A 19,965-nucleotide genomic window follows, 5' to 3' on the forward strand; every position below is an offset into this window, starting at 1 on the left:
GCAGTCTGTTGGGGGTGAGGCTCTAAAATGCTATCTTGCCCAGCCTCGATGTTCATGTCTTTCCCTTGGTTGCAGTAGCCTGTGGTCACTCATGTCTGAATCTCCAGGGAAACATCAGATGTTTAGTTTGCACCTAGGCCTCAATGCCACTGGGCTCCAGGACAGTATGTAGTTCATCGGTAGTGAGGCTCTGCAGTGGTGCCTCATTTGTGCCTCAGTCCTAAAAGCAGCAGCCCATGCCTTGGTCCCACCTCTGCACCAGATGCTGTAGTCTGTAGTCACTGATGCCTGTGTCCCTGGAGCAGCAGTTTGTGCTTCTCTTGCACCTCAGCCCTGGGCTACTGGGCTCCAGGACAGTGCTCAGTCTGTTGAGGGCAGGGCTCTAAAATGGTACTTTGTTGTAGCTGCTTAAGTCTCAAGAAGTGTGAGGGACCCAGCGGGAGCATTCTCCCTGAAGCAGTGCCATCATACAATCTCCTGGCAGCTTTCTGTGTTAGTTTCAGGGCCCATGATGGTTGAAGGGATCTCCTGTGGCTGGGATTGTAGGAGTCTACAGTGAGAATGTAGGCCACTGAGGCTCTCTCACCTATCCTTTCTCTGTATTTTGGAGTCTCTCTCAGCTCACTGCTGATCCTGGATGAGCAGGCTGCCTTGATTTCCTCTCCATCTCTGCTTTAAGTATTGCCTATCACTTTTCTAATGGATTCCAGTGATTTCCTTTGAATTATATATTCAAAGTGTGATTATCAACTCACCGTTTGGTTCTTTTTAATGGAGAAAGTGAGTACAAAATGCCTCTAGTCTGCCATATTCACGATTTCCAAGAAATAATTTTTAAAGGTTTTCAAATATTTTATGTAATTATAATGATTATGGGCATAAGAAGAATTATGGAGAAGAATGGAGCGAAATAAAAGCTTCATTCATTCTGCTGTCATATTTGATTATATCTTGAGGTCAAATTGATCTTTGCTATTGTCTTGATTGCCTGCTCTGGCTACAGCTAATCCTGGGCAGGCTTTGCAGCTCCTACCACTTCCAGGCCCACAGCTGCAATACCAAGCTTGCTCACCAAAACAAGTGTTTATTCATTATATCTTCAGTAGATTTTATTTTATAAATATGAATTGTTTATATGCATTTCTAATATGTCAAATGCTTTACTAGCTTTTTAATATCTTTATATCCATTTTCCCTGGATCATTAATTACTGTTCTTAATTCAGTGGTTCTTAACTGGAAGAGATTTTGCCACTTAGGGGATACTTGGCAATATCGAGAAATATTGTCGGTTGTCATAATTGGTGGCAGCAGGGAATGCTACTGGTATTTAATAAGCAGAGACAGAGATGCTTCTAAGCATCTTATTGGACAAAGGACAACCTCATACAAGAAACAATTATACTGCCTAAAATGTGATGGTGCTGACAGTGAGAAACCCTGAGTTTAACATAATGTGCTCAGAACTCAAAAAATGATCCACTTTCTCAAAAATTTGCTGCATTTTTTCTTCTGGTCAGAATGTGCACACTGGAAATTCTTCCTGAAGGATTTGTGTGAGGAGACATATTCTATAGCTGTTAAATGATTGGCATGGAGGTTGATAGATGGAGGTGAAGTCAGCCAAAACTTAACTGATATTTAACAGCCAGAAAATACCCAACCTGGAAAGTATTCATTCATAGCATCACAAACCACTAAAGAAAAATGATATTTTACCTCTGAGAAAGTTAACAGCAAAAGCATAGTCTTTCTAATTAGTTTTTAGCTTGCAATCTAAATAAATGATAAGTAGAGAATATCAGGTCATAAAATATCATTTAATTTTAAGAAATATTTTCGTAAGACTATTGACATAAAAGTGATTTAAGAAAGAGAGTTACATTTAGCACAAGATTTTGCATTTTTCAAAAGTATATGATACTGGAAAAACATATAACTACATATTATTTTGAATTTGATCTATGTAGCAAACTTTGTCCAGACCTCTTTAAGAACATTGCATAAATTTGGCATCATTACTAACATCTCCATGTTAAGAAGATTTTCATAGAAGCAATATTTTCTTGTGTCTCTAAATGGGAGAGAGTGCCTCTCCTCACTAAATTACCATATTAAAGTGGACTGTTCAGCATTTATTTTCTTCAACCATTCTGTCTAAAATTCAGCCTGATGTATTAGCATGAGTCCTCCTGCAAAATTGGTCAATGGGTAGTTATGCTTTTGTGTGTTTTTCACATCAAAAAAAAAACCCACAAGAACAAAAACAAAACAAACACAAAAATGCTCAGTAAATATTTAATAAATAAATTGTTCTATTCAAGGGGATTGAGAATGGACCTTGCTCCATTGCTTATTTTTTTTTCTGTATTTTCAACATCTGCCTTTCTACTGGCTAATTAACTATAGTTTATAAATATGTTTAATATTAAATAAAAATTTAAGAAAGAGGGAGCATCAGGAACCACTTTAAAGGTGAATTGTAAAAAAATGTGATAATAACTTCACTCTGCTTTTCCTTCTCACTTGTTTTCTTCTCTCTTCTTTGCTTTCCACTTAAGCCTCACAAGAGTGAAGCTTCTTGTCTGTCTCTTCTTACTTACCAATCACTCTTTCTTCAACCTGGTGCTCTCTGACTCCTGTCTCTACCACTCAAATAAAGCTGTACTTTGCAAGACCATCAAAGACATTTTAATTATCAAATCCAAAGGCTCCTTTTGGGTCTTTCAGGTCTCCAAACAAATTGCATCTTCTTGAAGAGGAATTTCCTGACCACCTGAGTTAAATCTCATGACATTCTCAAACCTATTGCCGTATTTTACATTCTTGATAGTCCCTAGTACTTGATCAAAAAGCTATCTGTAGTTATTATACCTATTACCTGGGTGATGAAATAATCTGTACACCAAACCCCATGACACAGAGTTTACCTATATAACAAACCTGCACATATATCCTTGAACCTAAAAGTCAAAAAATAAGAAATCAACTGTAGATATTTGTTTATGTGTTTATTTTCTTTCTGCCCCCACTAGTATAAGGGAAGGGACTCAGTCTCGTCCACCAGATCCTAAATAATACTTTAGTAGACACATATTAAGCATTCAAGTAATATCTGTTTACTGACTGGGACTGATCAATTTGCCTCTTACATGACCTCTCTGGAACATTTGTCGATGATGACCATTTGCTTCTAGATGCCCCTTCATGGCTTTTGAAATAGTACCCTTCCTTTTCAGTCTCTTTTGCTAACTTTCCAATATGATGTGATCTGTTTGAGAAAAGGGACTGCTATTAGCATATTTGCTGGCACATGAAGGACTCGCAAAACACTCATAAAACATCCTTCTATTTGGGCTTCAGTATGAAAGATCTTAACTGAACTGTGTGTTTAAAATGATGTGTTTTGAAAGAAGTATTATTTTTGGGCCACGAAGATGCCTAAATATTTCTAGTGTGATAATTGGGTATTGAGAAACTTGGAAGTGTATGAATATATAAATTGCTTAGTAGTATGAACTGTAGTGTTTTGGTACTTGGTTCATACAATTACTTGACTGAATGCTGTGCAGCTATTAAAATTATATTACAAATTATAATTATTAAGATAAACTTTATTTGTTATAAATTAACAAGGCATGACACAACATTATGCATAAAATATAAGTACAACTTTATAAAATGTATGCAACAATGAAAACTAGCAAGAAATGAAACTTGCTAATTTTTTGTTTCAATGATTTTGTTGCATTGTTTCAATGAAACAATGAAAATTATAACAGAGACTGTAATAGCAGCTGAGTCATTTTATGGAATTCCAGATGTTTGTTCTTACTTTTTCAAATTCTCTGTAGCCTTTTAACTTTCATATATTTTAAAAACAATTCAAAGCTGAATACACTTTAAGCATCCTGTATAACTTGGAATGAACTTGTGATGAAATGTCAGAAGAGGTTAATGGTAGGTGTTGTCACGTTTGTTCAAGAAAAAGAGGTTAGTGGTAGTGGTGGCATCTTTGTTCAAGAAAGAAATACATCCCCTATTATTCATGGCCTTTGTGATTTTCTTTGTGTTTAATGTTTTCCACAAGTAGATTCTCCTCTCAAGGTATCGCACCCTGGAAATATAAATAAAGACTTAAATTACTCCCATGAAAGTGACTTCTGGCTGACACAATGAATCACTAGCAGACCTGGGAATGATACCTCTCAATTTACATTCTTAGACTTCATAAACATCCCTAAAACACTTCATCTCTCCTACATTGTTAGCTATATAATGAAGAGTTCTACATTTATTAGACTATAAGTCTTATGTTTTCCCTTTGATTGCTATCACTCTAGCTGGCAACAAAAGTCATTCTAACTTCACTTATAAGAGCCAGGTTTGTTTGACACACACATTGTGGAGTTCATTAAATTATTGCTTCTTCTCTGTCATTTATAATTTCGAGAATAAATCTATGTTCTTGAAATTTATTGCACCTGCATTTGCAGAGGCATAGAGAAATGTGGCAATTTATTCATAAAACGCTTTATCATGTAAATGAATGACGGCAAGTCTCTAGTTCACAAGATGGTTAGAGTAACAGAAAACACACAAATTCCAGCTTTATACATACAACAGTTTCAAGGCTATGTAGTTAGAAAAATATGATTGGAGGGTTGATCTGAGTTTAATGTATGAATTCACAGCCTCTGCAGGCTGTCCCTTACTCTACAGGAGTAAGGCCGTCAACCTGTGATATAGAAGCTACTAGGCTGGAGTACATTTTTTTGTCTCTGCGCACAAGAATGACTTGCTATCAGCTAATTTAGACAACCCACATACTCCCTCATTAGTGGCTAGCTACATATTTTTGTATTGTTTCTGACTTGAATAAGTTTATTGTGCATACATTGTCCAATTATAGCAACCTTGACCTGGAGAGTAAGCTCATCTTCTCTAAAGAATACCTGTGAGGGAAAAATAAACTTCCTTCAAACTATACATCACCCCAAGAACAGAATGCTCCTCAAGCAGGTATACAACTCCAGAAGAAATATCAGACATTCTCTTAAGAAACTGAATGACTCAAGAGCAAAAACTTTGATACCATTTAGATGAATGCCAGCATAATCCCTACCCAGATAATCAAAGGCAAACCCCTCTGATTAGTAAGCCTTGCCCACATACCAAGAGTGCCCCCATAGGGTTTTTGATGTTAGTTTGTTTTCATTTTAACATTCAAAAGAGTATGTATAAGTGCAATGTAAACAAGCAGACAGACACCTTCAGAAGTCTTAAGAAATATAATATTACCATTAAATTAAAAAGCTTTCCATGTGCTCTCCTCAAGCACATCCCTTATCCAGGGATTGCCACCATGTTGAACTTTGTAGCACTCATTCCCTTTCTCTTCTCTTTGGAGTGTATAATGTTAATATCTCTCAACAATATATTTTGCAGTTGTCCCTGATTTTGAAGCTTGTACATATCGTGTCATACTGTGTAAGTTATTCTGACTCTTTTCCGTCCGATATCATGTTTTTGAAATTCAATCCTTTGGATATATGCAATTATAGTTCACTTAGTTTTACTGATGTACAGCATTCAATTTTATGAATACACTAAAATCTATGTATTAATATTCTTTCAGTGGGCACTTACATTGCTTGGTGGCAAATTTTCAAACTTTCTATTGTCTGAATATGTCATTATTTCACCCTCACATTTGAAAAATACTTAAATTTGGCGTATGAGTTTAGCTTGGTGGGCTTAATCCCTTCTTATTCCCTTGCTGAAAAGTCAGCTCTCAGTGTAGTTGCAATATGTGCATTATCTTTTTCCTCTGAATTATTTTAATATCTTCTGTGTGCCTTTGGTATTCTGCTGTTTCACTGTTAGGTGTTTAGGTGTGCATTTGTTTTCATTTATTTCACTTAAAATTTGTTGGTCTTTCTCTATTTGAAGTTTAATGTCTTCAAAAATTGTGGAAAAACATCAATTATTATCTCTTTGACTATTTCCTTGACTCCTATTTCCTAGAGTCTATTGAAATTTTAATTACGTATATATGAGGCCTTCTCACTCAATACACCACATCTTTTAATTTATTTTTTATATTTTAATCTGTTTTTATTAGGCAGTATTCCAGATAATTTCTTCAGATTATTTTCCTTTCCAATTTAAAATATATGTATAGTATTTGCATTAACTAGAAATTTTTATTTAGAAGTAATAAAAACCAATGCCAACATTACCAAACATATGATTCAGCCTTCTAGGAAAGTTTTGGAAATACCCTCTAGTATAATTGAACATTTTTTTTCTCATTAGCTCACAAGACATTTTATTTCTCAAAAGTAATTGGTAATTTTTTTTAAGTGCTAACATTTTCAGCCATTCTAGGATATAGTATATGTTTACTGATACAATATTTTCTTCATTGATATTTCCTTTGCTAGTTCTTCTGCATCAGCATTTTGAGTAATATAAAAAGGTAGTCTGAGGCACTTTTTCACACTTGGTTTAATTTAGGTATGAATAATGTAAAGTGCTGATTTGTAGGAAATCTCAAAAATAATTTCCCAAGTTTTGCAGTTAGTGCCAAGGACATTTTGCAAATGTACTTATAATTTCATTTAGACACAAATAAAGAACTAAATTAAAAGAGAGGTAAAATGCTTATTTTCTTTGGAACGCAGAACTTGTATACAGATATTGGTTGTGTATGACTCTGTTTATAGTGATAAATGAGAATAGTCTTTATGATGGTAGAAAAAAATTTCCACACATAACAGCAAAACTTTTTGTAAGGCTTTGGTAAGAAATATATGATAAATTATCTTTAAAGTCTTATATGCCAATATTAAGCTTTAAGTTTTGCCGAATAAAAGTCATAAATATCATCATTTCAGCTCCAGTCATATTTTTAACAAAGGGACTTATATGGTGACAAAACAGAAGTTATGCTTGAGGTGTAAATGTATTAAGTGAATATCTCTCTACTGACATTCATCTTCAATGAGCTAGCTAATCTTTAAATGCTAACAAATTTGCCAGTAGACACCTGACTCCCATTTATTTAATGTTTTATTATAGTTGTTATGTTATATGTTGTATTATTTTTGAGAAACTGATGGAATTAGTTACTATGCAAGAGTTACTTATTTTGTTGTGGTTGTATTAATTAAGCTCTTATGGGGGGAAAAAGCTCTGTAAAGTAGAATAGTTTAGTTGAAAAAGGATTTATGGGCAACTCTGTTTATGACCAAATCCTGGCACTTGCATTCATTAGCTGTATGACTAGGAATCTTTTCTGCACTTAAGTGCCCTCATTTGTAAAGTGGATATTATAATACATATGAATACATATGTGATAGAGGTATAGTGAAAGTAAGTTAAATAATACATTTTAAGCATCTAAAACAGGGTCTAACATCGTATATTGAAAATGTATTGTGTTTCAGTTGTGACACCAGATGCTAAGACACGGAGAGGACAGACAGCTCCTAGCACATAATAGGTAAGTTCATTTCCACCTATTTAGTGGTTCTTGGTCTTTATTCCATTTCAGATTCAGATCTGCACTGCTTACTCAATAGCCAGTTCCCAAGTATTTTTAAATTCTTGTTGCTTCCTCACCAGTGTTTTTTTTTTTTTTTTTTTTTTTTTTATAAATGTGTTCCAGTTACTTTCCACTCCTTTTCCAACTGATGGGATAATGTACTTATGCATTCAGAAATCTACAGTTGCTTTCTATTACAATTGATTACACATCTAAACTTGCTGGCCTAAGAGGGGGAGTGGGTGATGAGATTTAACAACAGGCGAGTTGCTAAAATATACAAATCTCTATGACTGGCAGTACTGAGACTCCCACCTTTTCTAATAGTCTTGCCTCCTTAAGGGATCCTAACAGGACAATGAGATGAAAACATTTAATAGTACAGACAAAGAAGCTACCTATGTTCTCAGAAGGCTTGTAATTCTCTCTTAACTCACAAACTCATTTTAATTATTTATTGTGCCTTCTCTTTCTCAATTCCCCCCAAGATGGTAACAAAACTAATTACATCTCATCATTTACTTTTATAGTATATTAACTCTACTCTGGTTCAACAATATCTCAACAACACAATATCTTCATTACCTAGAAGAGTAAGAATGTAACTATGTGCACCCAAGTTTTTGCACTGACTTTATATATAATTTGACAGTTGTCATTTAATGACCTCCATTGTTAAATTATGATAAACTACTGTTGTTGCTAACTTTAGTTCTTCTGGAATAGGTCATATTACTATCATTTTATGGGAAGCTGTAGTTTACTTCCACTGGACAAATTCTTGAGTCTCATTTTTCTCATTCGTAAGATAATGATAATGGTACCTGATTCATTGGGCTTGCAGAATTAAGTACAATAAAATAAAAGCAATTACCCCAGTGCATTATTTACTATACACTAAATAGATGGTAATTTCACATGAATGAGAATATCTGAATAAAATCCCATTTACCTATATTATGTATTAGATGAACTTTAGAATCATAGAATTTAGAAATAGGGCAGTATGTTGGGAATTCTGTACTCTAGTGATTTCCAACTGTGTTGTAGGACACATTGGGTTTCTGAGGCTGTTGCATGAGAGGAGAACAAGCACTTGTTACCCTCTTTCATGTTATTCCACCAAAAGAGTTGTAGATTTCATTTACAACATAATTTCATTACCTTATAGAGCACTTATTGGGCAGATTTACCTCATTCAATTCATGATACACCACATAATCTGAAATAACCAACCATCCCAACATAGCACCTTCTGAAGATGTTTATAGGTCATTATGGATGGATTTCTTAATCACTGCCACAGTCCAGTCATAGTTATAGATATCAAATGCTTCAGAGAAGACTGAATATTCCAAAAGAAAGTATGTGTAATACTGATAAGTATGTTCTCCAAAACAATGAAGTTAAATTAGAAATCAACAAAGAAATAAATTTGTGAAATACACAAACAATTGAAAATTAAACTACACATTTCAAATAACCCATAGGCTAAAAAATGAATCATAGAGATAATTAGAAGAATGTCTTTAGCTGAATAAAAATAAAACCAAATATCAGAATTTATGGGGTCTGGCTAAAGCAGTGTTTAGAGGGAAATGTATAGCTATGATGCTTATATTAGAAAAGAAGAAAGATCTTAAGTAAATTAATCTCAACTTCTACCTTCAGAAATAGAAAAAGAAGAGCAAATTAAATCCAAAGCATGCAGAAAAAGTAAATATAAAGATTAAAGCAGAAATTAATAAAAGAAAAAACAAAGTAAATACAGAAAATCCATGCAGCTAAATGTTGATTCTTTGAAAATGAAAACCAAATTGACAGCCTTGTACGTAGCCTGAACAAGAAATTAGGAGAGTGGATATTGCATAGTCAGGATTATCCAGAGAAACAGGACCACCAACAGGATATGCATGTGTGTATGTGTATGTATACATATGTGTGTGTAGTATGTAGTTATAAATATATATATACGCATCTATATGTATACATATGTATACACATACATATGTATCTAAAAAGGCAGCTATATAGAGAGATATTTATTTTAATGAATGGTTCACTTATTATTCTCAGAACTGGAATAAGACAAGGATACCTACTCTCACAACTCCTATTCAACATATTACTGAAAGTCTTAGCCAGAACAGTCAGAAAGGAGAAAAAAAAAATAAAAGATGTACAAACAGAAAAATAAGAAGTCAATCTATCTATCTTCACTGACAATATGATTCTATAAATAGGAAACCCTGAAGACTCCACCAAAAGGCTCCTGGAACTAATAAACGACTTTAGTAAAGTTTCAGGATACAAAATCAATATACAAAAATCAGTAGCATTTCTATACACAAATAACATCCAGGCTGAGAGTCAAATGAAGAACACAATTTCATTTAAAATAGCCAAAAGAAAGTGAAATACTTAGAAATATATCTAAACAAGTAGGTGAAAGATCTCTACAAGGAGAAGTACAAAGCATAGAGAAAAGAAATCAGTGACAACACAAATAAATGAAAAAAATTACTTGTTTATGGGTTGAAAGAATTAATATTGCTAAGATGGTCATACTGCCCAAAGTGATTTACAGATTCAATGTTATCCCTATCAAACTGCCAACGTAATTCTTTTTTTTTTCTTTTATTATTATTATTATTATTATTATTATTATTATACTTTAGGTTTTACGTAATTCTTTACAGAAGTAGAAGAAACTATTCTAAAATTCATATGGAATCCGAAAAGAGCCTGAATAGCCAAAGCAATACTAAGCAAAGGACAAATACCTGGGGTGATGTATACCCCATTTACTTTGATGTAATTATTATGCATTGCATGTCTGTATCAAAATATCTCATGTACCCCATAAACATATACACCTAATATATACCCACAAAATTAAAATAAATACATTTATAGAAAGAACAAAGTCAGAGGCCTCACATTACCCAGTTACAAACTATAGTATAAGGCTACAATAACCAAAAAAACATGGTACTCGTATAAAAACAGACACACAGACCAATGTGTCTCTTACAGAAAAGAAAACTCAGAAATAAAGTCACACACCTCCAATCATCTGATATTTGACGGGGCCAACAAAAACAAGCAATGGGGAAAGGACCCCTTGTTCAATAAATAGTGCTAGGATACCTGGCTAGCCATATGCAGAAGAATGAAACTGAATCACTACCATTCATTAAATATATAGAAATTAACTCAAGATGAATTAAAAATTTAAATGGAAGACCTCAGACTATAAATATCCTAAGAGAAAACCTAGGAAACACTTTTTTTGACATTGACTTTGGCAAATAATTTATGGCTAAGTCCCCAAAAGCAACGGCAATAAAACCAAAAATTGACAAGTGGGACCTAATTAAATTAAAGAGCTAAACAGAGTAAACAGCCTACAGAATGGGACAATATATTTATAAACTATGCATCTAACAAAGATCTAATATCCAGAATCTATATGGAACTTAATAAGGAAAAATCAAATAACCCTATTAAAATTAGTAAAGGACATAAGCAGACACTTCTCAAAAGGAGACGTGAAAGTGGCCAACAAACACGAAAGATTGCTCAGCATCACAAATCATCAGAGAAATACAAATCAAAACCACAATGAGATACCACCTCACACCAGTCAGGATGGCTACTATTAAAAGGTCAAAAAATAACACATGCTGGCAATGCTGCAGAGAAAAAGGAATGCTTATACACCGTTGTTGGGTATGAACATTTCTTCAGCCACTGTGGAAAGCAGTTGGAGATTTATCAAAGAACTTAAAACAGAGCAATCCCATTACTTGATATATACCCAAAGGAATTAAATTATTCTGCCAAAAAGACACATGCACTCATATGTTCATCACAGTGCTATTCACAATAGCAAAGACATGCAATCAACTTAGGTGCCCATCAATGGTTGACTGGATTTTTTAAAATGTGGTACATATACATCATGGAATACTAAGCAGCTGTAAAGATGATAATATCATATCCTTTATGGCAACATGAATGGAGCTGGAAGCCATTATGCTAAGCGAGTTAATGTAGAAACATTAAATACCACATGTTCTCACTTATAAGTGGGCGATAAACACTGTGCACACATGGACACAAACGTGAACAATAGAAACAGCAGGCTACCAGATCAGGGAGGGAGGGAGGGACGCATGGGTAGGAAAACCACCTATTGGGTACTGTGCTCGCTACTTGGGTGATAGGATCTATACCCCAACCTCAGCACTGTGCAATATACCACGTAATAAGTCTGCACATGTACCCCTTATATGTAGAATAAAAGCTGAATTTTTTTTAAAAAGGTTCACTTGAATGTGGAGGTGTAAGTTCAAAATCTGCCGGATAGGCAAATAAGCTGGAGATGCAGGAAAATGTTATAGTCCAAGTTCAAAGACAATCAGCTGGCAAAATTCCTTCTTACTCAGAGGAAGTCAGTGTTTATTCTATTAAGGCCCTTCCATGGTTAAACAATACTCACACACATTATGGAGGGTAATCTGTTTCACTCAAAGTTCACCAATTTAAGTATTAATCTCTTCCAAAAATCAACTTCACAAAAATATCCAGAATAATGTTTAACCAAATATCTGGGCAGTATGCCCCAGACAAATTGACATATAAAATCAACCATCACAGACAGATTACCAAAGCCAGTGCTGAAAAGAAGACATCACTATAGACTTTAAAGAAGCTAAAAAGATTATAAGAGAATACTATGAAAATTTTATGCCCAAAATTAGAACATTTAGATGAAATTGATTAATTCCCTAAAGACTCAAAATTGTTGAATCAGACTCAAGAAGAAATAGAAAATCTGAATATAACTACCACAAAAGATTGAATTTCTAATGAAAAAGCCACACACACACAAAGACCAAGCTCAGATTACTTCAGTAATAAATTTTACCAAGTTTTTTTTAAGAAAAATTAATATTAATTCACCACAAACTCATCCAACAAACAGAAGTAGGATTAGTGATTACAAATTAAGACTTGACATACTAACTAAAAACAGTTTTTTTTTGGTTCCAATCCATGTGATTCTTCAGTTTTCATTTTATTTCTCCATCACTTCCAATTTAACCATTGTCCCTGTGACAGTTGGCCTGTTGGATATTGGGGGTAGTCTCAGTCTGTCTAGATCACTGAAGCATCTTGGTCAACATGGTAGGTAAATTGATAATGAAAATGATTGTCTTTAGAGCTTGAATTCTTACTATGTGCTACACTCCTTGTTTGGCACTTTTAATGTATTATATTAAATATTATTATTTTAAGTACTATTAATTGCACCAGATTGTGAGGGCTGTGTTTCTGTTAATGCCAAGATTGAAATACAAGTTTGTCTTATGTGAGCTGTGCTTAATATTTAAAAAAATTAGGCTTATGTTCTTATTAATATTTTATTTATGTATCATAAAATTAATTATTAAAAGTATACAGTTCAGTGGTTTTGGGTATAATCACAAGATTGTTCAATTGTCACCACTATTTTGAGAACATTTTAATAACCTGAAAGGAAATTTTACACCTGTTAGCAACCACTCTCCATGTTTTCCTTGTCCCAGACTCTGACAATCACTAATCTATTTTGTAATCCCTATGAATTTGCCTATTGTGAACTATCTTAGGACCCTTCTTGGCAATGAATTGACCACAAATGTGTGAATTTATTTGTGAACTCTTCTATTCCATTGATCTGTATGTCTATACTTGTGTCAGTATCATACAGTTTTAATTACTGTAACATTGCAGTAAATTTCAAAATCAGAAAGTATGACAATTCCCTTTGTTCTTTTTTATTAAGATTGTCATGGGTATTCTGGGTCCCCTGCATTTCCATATGAAATTATGATCAGCTTATTCATTCCTGCAAAAATTGACAGTTTGAATTTTGGTAGGGCTTGCATTGTTTCTACAGATCAATGTGAGCAGTATTGCCATCTTAACAATATTAAGTCCTCCAATCCATGAACATAGAATGCCTTTCCACTTATTTAGGTCTTTTTTTTTTCAAAGCAGTATTATAGTTTTCATTGTGTAAGCATTGTACTTCTTTACTTAAATTTAATCCTAAGTATTTATTTTACTGTTGCTATTGTAAATGGAATCATTATCTTAATTTCATTTTCAATTTTTTTACTAGTTCATAGAAATACAACTGAGTTTTTGTATATTGAGCTTGTATTCTGAAACCTTGCTGAGCTCATTTATTATATCTAATAGTATTTTTGTGTGTATGTGCGGATCCTTTAGGATTTTCTATATATCAAATCACGCGGTCTGCAATAGAGTTTTAATTCTTTCTTTCCAATTTGGATGCCTTTTCCTCCTTTTGCTTGCCGAATTGCACTAGGTTATACTTTCAGCTCTATGTTGAATAGAAATGGTCGTTGTCTTGTTTTTGATATTAGGAGAACAGATTTCAGTCTTTCATCTTTGAGTATCATGTTAGCTGCAGGGGTGTTTTATGCACTCTTTGTCAAGTTGAGGAAGTTTCTCTCTATTCCTAGTTTGTTGAGTTGTTTTCTTTTTTCAGTTATGAAAGGGTGTGTTAGATTTGGTGAAATTTCTTTCCACATCTATTAAGATGATTGTTCTTTATTCTATCTGTTTGGTGTATTACATCAATTTCTTTTTGAATGTTAAGCTAATCTTGATTTCCTGGGATATATCCGATTTGGTCTTGTCATATTACTATTTTTGTATTGCTAGATTCTGTTTGTTAGCATTTTTGAGGATTTTTGAATATATAGTCATATGAGATATTGGTCTGTAGTTTTCTTTTCTTGTAATTTTTAAAATCTGGTTTAGTATTATAGAATGAGACAGGTAGCACTTCATCTGTTTCTACTTTACAAACTGTTTTCTAAAAGATTCATGGTAATTCTGTTTTTAAATCTATAGTGAAATTCACCAGTGAAGTCACTGGACCTGGGCTTTTCCTTGTGGGATTTCTTTAGGACTAAATAAATCTCTTTATTTATTACAGGTCTATTCAGATTTCTATGTTATTTGTAATTCTAAAGGCAACCCTTGCGATATGTGGCATGCTGACTACATCCTCCTTTTAAAAAGAGGGAAAGAAAGGTTAAATTTCTTGCCCAAGTCTTTGAAGGTAATAAGTGGCAAAGCTGGGTTTCTGGTCAATCGTGCTCCAAGGTGCATGTCAGTTTTTGAATCACACACACTTCCACAGACACTGATTAAAATTATGTATTCCCTTTGATATAGCCTTGGCACAGACTTATATGACACTAAAGCCTTTAGAGAAATGTGGGTGCTTTGAAGTAAATGTCTACTGGAAAACCAAACTCCGGGGAGTATTTTGGTGCAGATTGTGGACATCTTGTTAAAAGATTCAATTTGAGCCATTTTTATTTATCTCTCCTCCATCTGGAAGTAATATTTTGGTAATGTTTTTATTTGCATCTTATCTAATGATTTATTTTTACTTTATATGGAATGGACAAACTGAATTCCTCCTGCTAAAGAAAATTATATTTTTCTGCTAAATTTATTTCTCTTTCTGAGACACTTGTTTTTATAAGACAGATTTCTGGACTTTCACTATGAAGAATCCAGAGATTAGGTGGCACATAAGAAAAGTGTTACAAAAAAAAGAGAAAAGTAATTTTAAAAAATCATGCAGGGTAAGGCTTTGTGGGTGTTTTAAGGTGATGGTTTGAGAGGTAAGAGCTGAGGAAAGGCAAAGCGATGAGGAAAAGTGGTTATGATTAATTGAACCCCCTCTTATGTTTCCTGATAAATAAAAGTTAATGATTCTTTTTTTGCCAATAGACTAAGTGTATTTAGTTACAAGGCTAGTCCATGTTTGAACCATGAGGGTCCCAACTTATATTAGTATCACACTCTTATCCCACAATAAGGATGTATGTGACTTTGCTTTTGTACATGTGCCAACCTTATATAAAAGGTGATAGTGGACTTGAATCTAGTTTGCATGGGACTAGATTGATTTAATCACTCATTAAGTTGGCAGATTATTTTGAGCCAATTTTGTTCTAAGCCCTGTGATAGATTATGGGTGAATAAGGTAGTCATGATCTCTGTATTTATGTAATTTATAGCCCAGGAAGGGAGATTGATATTTAATGGTTATTATATATGATAGATATTTAGTGGTTGCACACACACAGATGATTACAATTTATAGTATGTCCTATGAAGAGAAAGAAAAAGGAATTATGGGAGATAAGCATACTAGATGTAAGTTAAGTGGATGGGAGTGGTCAAGAAAACTACCTGTGAGGTAGTGATTTCAAGCTAAGACCTGAAATCTGAGTAGGAGTAACTAAGGTGATTGAAATGGTTTGGCTCTGTTTCCCCACCTAAATCTCATCTTGAATTGTATTCTCATAATTCCTACATGTTGTGGGAGGGACCCGGTAGGAGATAATTGAATCGTGGAGGCGGTACCCCCATACTGTTCTCATGATAATGAATAAGTCTCAGGAGATCTGACGGTTTGATCAGGGGTTTCCGCTTTTTCATCTTCCTCATTCTCTCTTTGCCTGCTGCCATCCATGTAAGATGGGACTTGCTCCTCCTTGCCTTCTTCCATGATTGTGAGGTTTCCCCAGCCACGTGGAACTGTAAGTCCAATTAAACCTTATCTTTTGTAAATTGTCCAGTCTTGAGTATGTCTTTATCAGCAGCCAGAAAACCGATTAATATGGTGATGAATGTTCCAGTCAAAAGATTCTGCATGTGGACAAGCCCAAAATTGGGAAAGAGTTGGTGTCTTTTGAGTAATTAAAGTCACCATGTAAAAATATACAACCGAAGAGGCAGGCAAGGGTGAGATCACACAGATAGTGTTAATAACTTTAAAAATATGTTATCTTGCGCTCACATGGGAGTTAGTCATAGGTACATTTGGGAACTAATTTCTTCATCGTTCCCTAACTAGAATTTTCAGACATTCAAGAGCAAAATATAAGTATTTCAGAAGATCAAGTTTAAGAACATCTAGATTTTGAGAGTGCTCACTCTCAGGAGCATATGTACAGATTTGCTAAGTGGTAAGACAGGTAACACTGAAAAATTCACATTGTGTAGTTGGCTGTCCACTAATCCAACAGTGTGCAACGGAGACTAGCTAGACAAGGTTATAGGTCTTTGGCTAGAAGGTATTTTATTTTTTCTGGATCAGTATGTTATCTACTGCTGTGCTCTGTGCATTTTCCTCATTCAATTGGACATAATGTTCTGAGTTTCAAGATATAGATGGTGAGGTTCATGTAGATGGAGTGATCTTCTTATGGTTGATGGGAAGAGGGTTCAATACCTTATTAAAGCTCTTATATCTAGAAAATTAAAATCTCTTATATCTAGAAAATCCTGTTCAATCAATATTTTAAAACTACTAATCATTTATTCACTAAAACTAATAATGTATTAATAACTAATAGTCATTACTTTATTAATTTTTCCCAAAACATTATTCAATAAATTAGAAATACTTGGGAACTGAGACTATACTCAAGAACATCTAGACATTTTCATATATCTTTCATAGCTATAATATATATATATGATATAACATAATGTGTAGAAAGAATAAATGAAAAGCATGTTTTATTTTGGTGAAAGTTTGAAAAATCAATACCTAACTGAAAGCTAGAAAAATGCCCAGTTCCTAATATATTCTGCAACTCAGAATCTTAAGAGAGTTCCATTTTTAACCACGTGCAGGTTCAAAGTGTAAGTAGCAACATTAAACTTATGCTTTTCATTTCATGAACCGTGTATAAAACAGGTAGCTAAATTGAAAATAGTTAATTTTAGGTTTTATTGTATCATCTAACATCCATGCATGGCGAAAATAAGGCTTTGGAGTATTATCTTTCTATTCTCTTGTTTATGGATTACATATTTTTCAATAAGCATATTTGAAATAGAACTACAGGAGAAATTGAAAGAAACAAAAACAGTGCATCCAAGTTGGCAACTAGAACATCAATGGATGGCTTTTAAACTTCTAAGAAACCATCTGGAGCAATAACAGTATTGATCATTATTCATCATAGTACCCAAGAAAGGCTAAAGGTGTCCAGGTTGTGATATAGATGGACATCAGACCTAACCCTTGATCTAATATTTCTGAGACATGTACCCATCATCTTGTGAACATGTGGCTGGATGAATCCATCTTTGTTAGTTGGCTTTGGTTTTTCATAACTTAGAAAGCGAAAGACAAGCCTAAGTAATATGCACACCGTGATGCTAGACAATGGAGCACATCCTTGTAAGGGAGTTGCATTGCCTGAAGTAAGGTGACCGTGACCACATGTGAGGCGAATTTAGTGCTACGTCATTTAGGAGTCCTTCTTAAAACATCTCGAAGTTTTTCTACCAGAGCTTTAAAAAGTTTCCTAACAGAGGAAAATTTGCCGTATTTGCAAAAAAGGATGGCCCTTTTCTATACTTTAATTCTGGATCCACTGAATGCTACCAACTGAGAGAGTCGGCTTTTTAAAATATTTAATGATTACTTTTAACTGACACACAATTATACATATTTATTCAGTACAGTGTGATTTTCAATACATGTGTACAATGTGCAATAATCAAATAAAGGTATATATCCAAAAAAAACTATATCAATATGTTGAAAAAGATTCTCACGTTCATTGCAGCCTTATTCACAATAGCCAACACGTGGAATCAACCTAAGTGTTCATCAATAGGTGATTAGATAAAGAAAATGAGGTAGTGACACATAATGTTATACTATTCAGCCATAAAAAGAAGGAAGTTCTGTTATTCACAGCAACATGGATGAGCCTGGAGGACATTATGTTAAGTGAAATAAATCAGACACAGAAAGATAAATACTGCATGTTCTCACACATATGTGGAAGGGAGCAGTTTTAAAGCAAAAATTATACTACAATTTGGCTTTTATTACTGATATGTCTATGCCAGGGAGAGAGAAAGCAAGTAATTGCAAATGCAAACACCCTGACAAAGAGAGAACTTCAGTGGATCTGTCCAGCATCCCTGAACGTTTTGGATGAGAACTTCTTTGGAGAATTTCATGAGAGCCATGGACTCACTTGCCAGAAAAATTCATGCTGTAGAGGCAGCCATTAGTTTATTCAGTAAAATCTGCATGTAATTTCAGGGGATCATCGACCCTTTTATGTGCTTAAATAAGCCCTTGTTTCCAAGTTAAGAACTCTTGGACTAAATAATTATCACATTAGAATGTAATTGTGAAAAAGAAAACAGGCTTTCAGAACTTGGCATTGTTAAGGAAACTGGGCTCCAGAAATAGATCTGCTTATCTGTAAGTAGTGGCCCAAATCCACTGATTTTTGCCTACAGGTGCAAATTGATTAGCTAATCAAAGCTGCTTTTTTACTGTAGATTACCTTTAGAATTCTTTTTATTATTATTATTCTTATACTTTAAGTTTTAGGGTACATGTGCACAATGTGCAGGTTAGTTACATATGTATACATGTGCCATGCTGGTGCACTGGACCCATTAACTCGTCATTTAACATTACGTATATCTCCTAATGCTATCCCTCCCCCCTCCCCCCACCCCACAACAGTCCCCAGAGTGTGATGTTCCCCTTCCTGTGTCCATGTGTTCTCATTGTTCAATTGCCATCTATGAGTGAGAACATGTGGTGTTTGGTTTTTTGTCCTTGCGAAAGTTTACTGAGAATGATGATTTCCAATTTCATCCATGTCCCTACAAAGGACATGAACTCATCATTTTTTATGGCTGCATAGTATTCCATGGTGTATATATACCACATTTTCTTAATCCAGTCTATCATTGTTGGACATTTGGGTTGGTTCCAAGTCTTTGCTATTGTGAGTAGTGCCGCAATAAACATACGTGTGCACGTGTCTTTATAGCAGCATGATTTATAGTCCTTTGGGTATATACCCAGTAATGGGATGGCTGGGTCAAATGGTATTTCTAGTTCTAGATCCCTGAGGAATCGCCACACTGACTTTCACAATGGTTGAACTAGTTTACAGTCCCACCAACAGGTGCTGGAGAGGATGTGGAGAAACAGAATTCTTTCCCAGCTTCCAGGATAACTGGGTCCCTTCAGTTCTCCACAAACCTCTTTATTTTCCACATTTTCACGTTAGGTTTCTGTAGCACCCTGTCATGTTTGGAATATAAACCAAACTCCCTCCATGTCCTAGTAGTGTCTGCTTCTTTTAGTTCTTGTCTGTTTCCCATATCCCCTGCTGTAACTCCCTCCTTCCTGCATGAAGCTTTAGTTATGGAAACGTTGCACAGCTTCTTGAACATGTCAGGCTTGTTCCTGCCTAAGAACTTGGATCCTTGCTGATCTTAATGCCTGGAATGTTCTTTCCTATACTCCAGATGACTCCA

General features: G+C 34.4%; 1 pseudogene; it reads left to right on the forward strand.

The window, feature by feature from the left end:
• Positions 1 to 19,965, forward strand: part of LOC129025164 (melanoma-associated antigen C3-like) — a 646,330-nt pseudogene that overhangs the window by 598,960 nt on the left and 27,405 nt on the right.

Source organism: Pongo pygmaeus, chromosome X, assembly GCF_028885625.2.
Source record: "Pongo pygmaeus isolate AG05252 chromosome X, NHGRI_mPonPyg2-v2.0_pri, whole genome shotgun sequence".
In the NCBI taxonomy this organism is placed as follows: domain Eukaryota; kingdom Metazoa; phylum Chordata; class Mammalia; order Primates; family Hominidae; genus Pongo; species Pongo pygmaeus.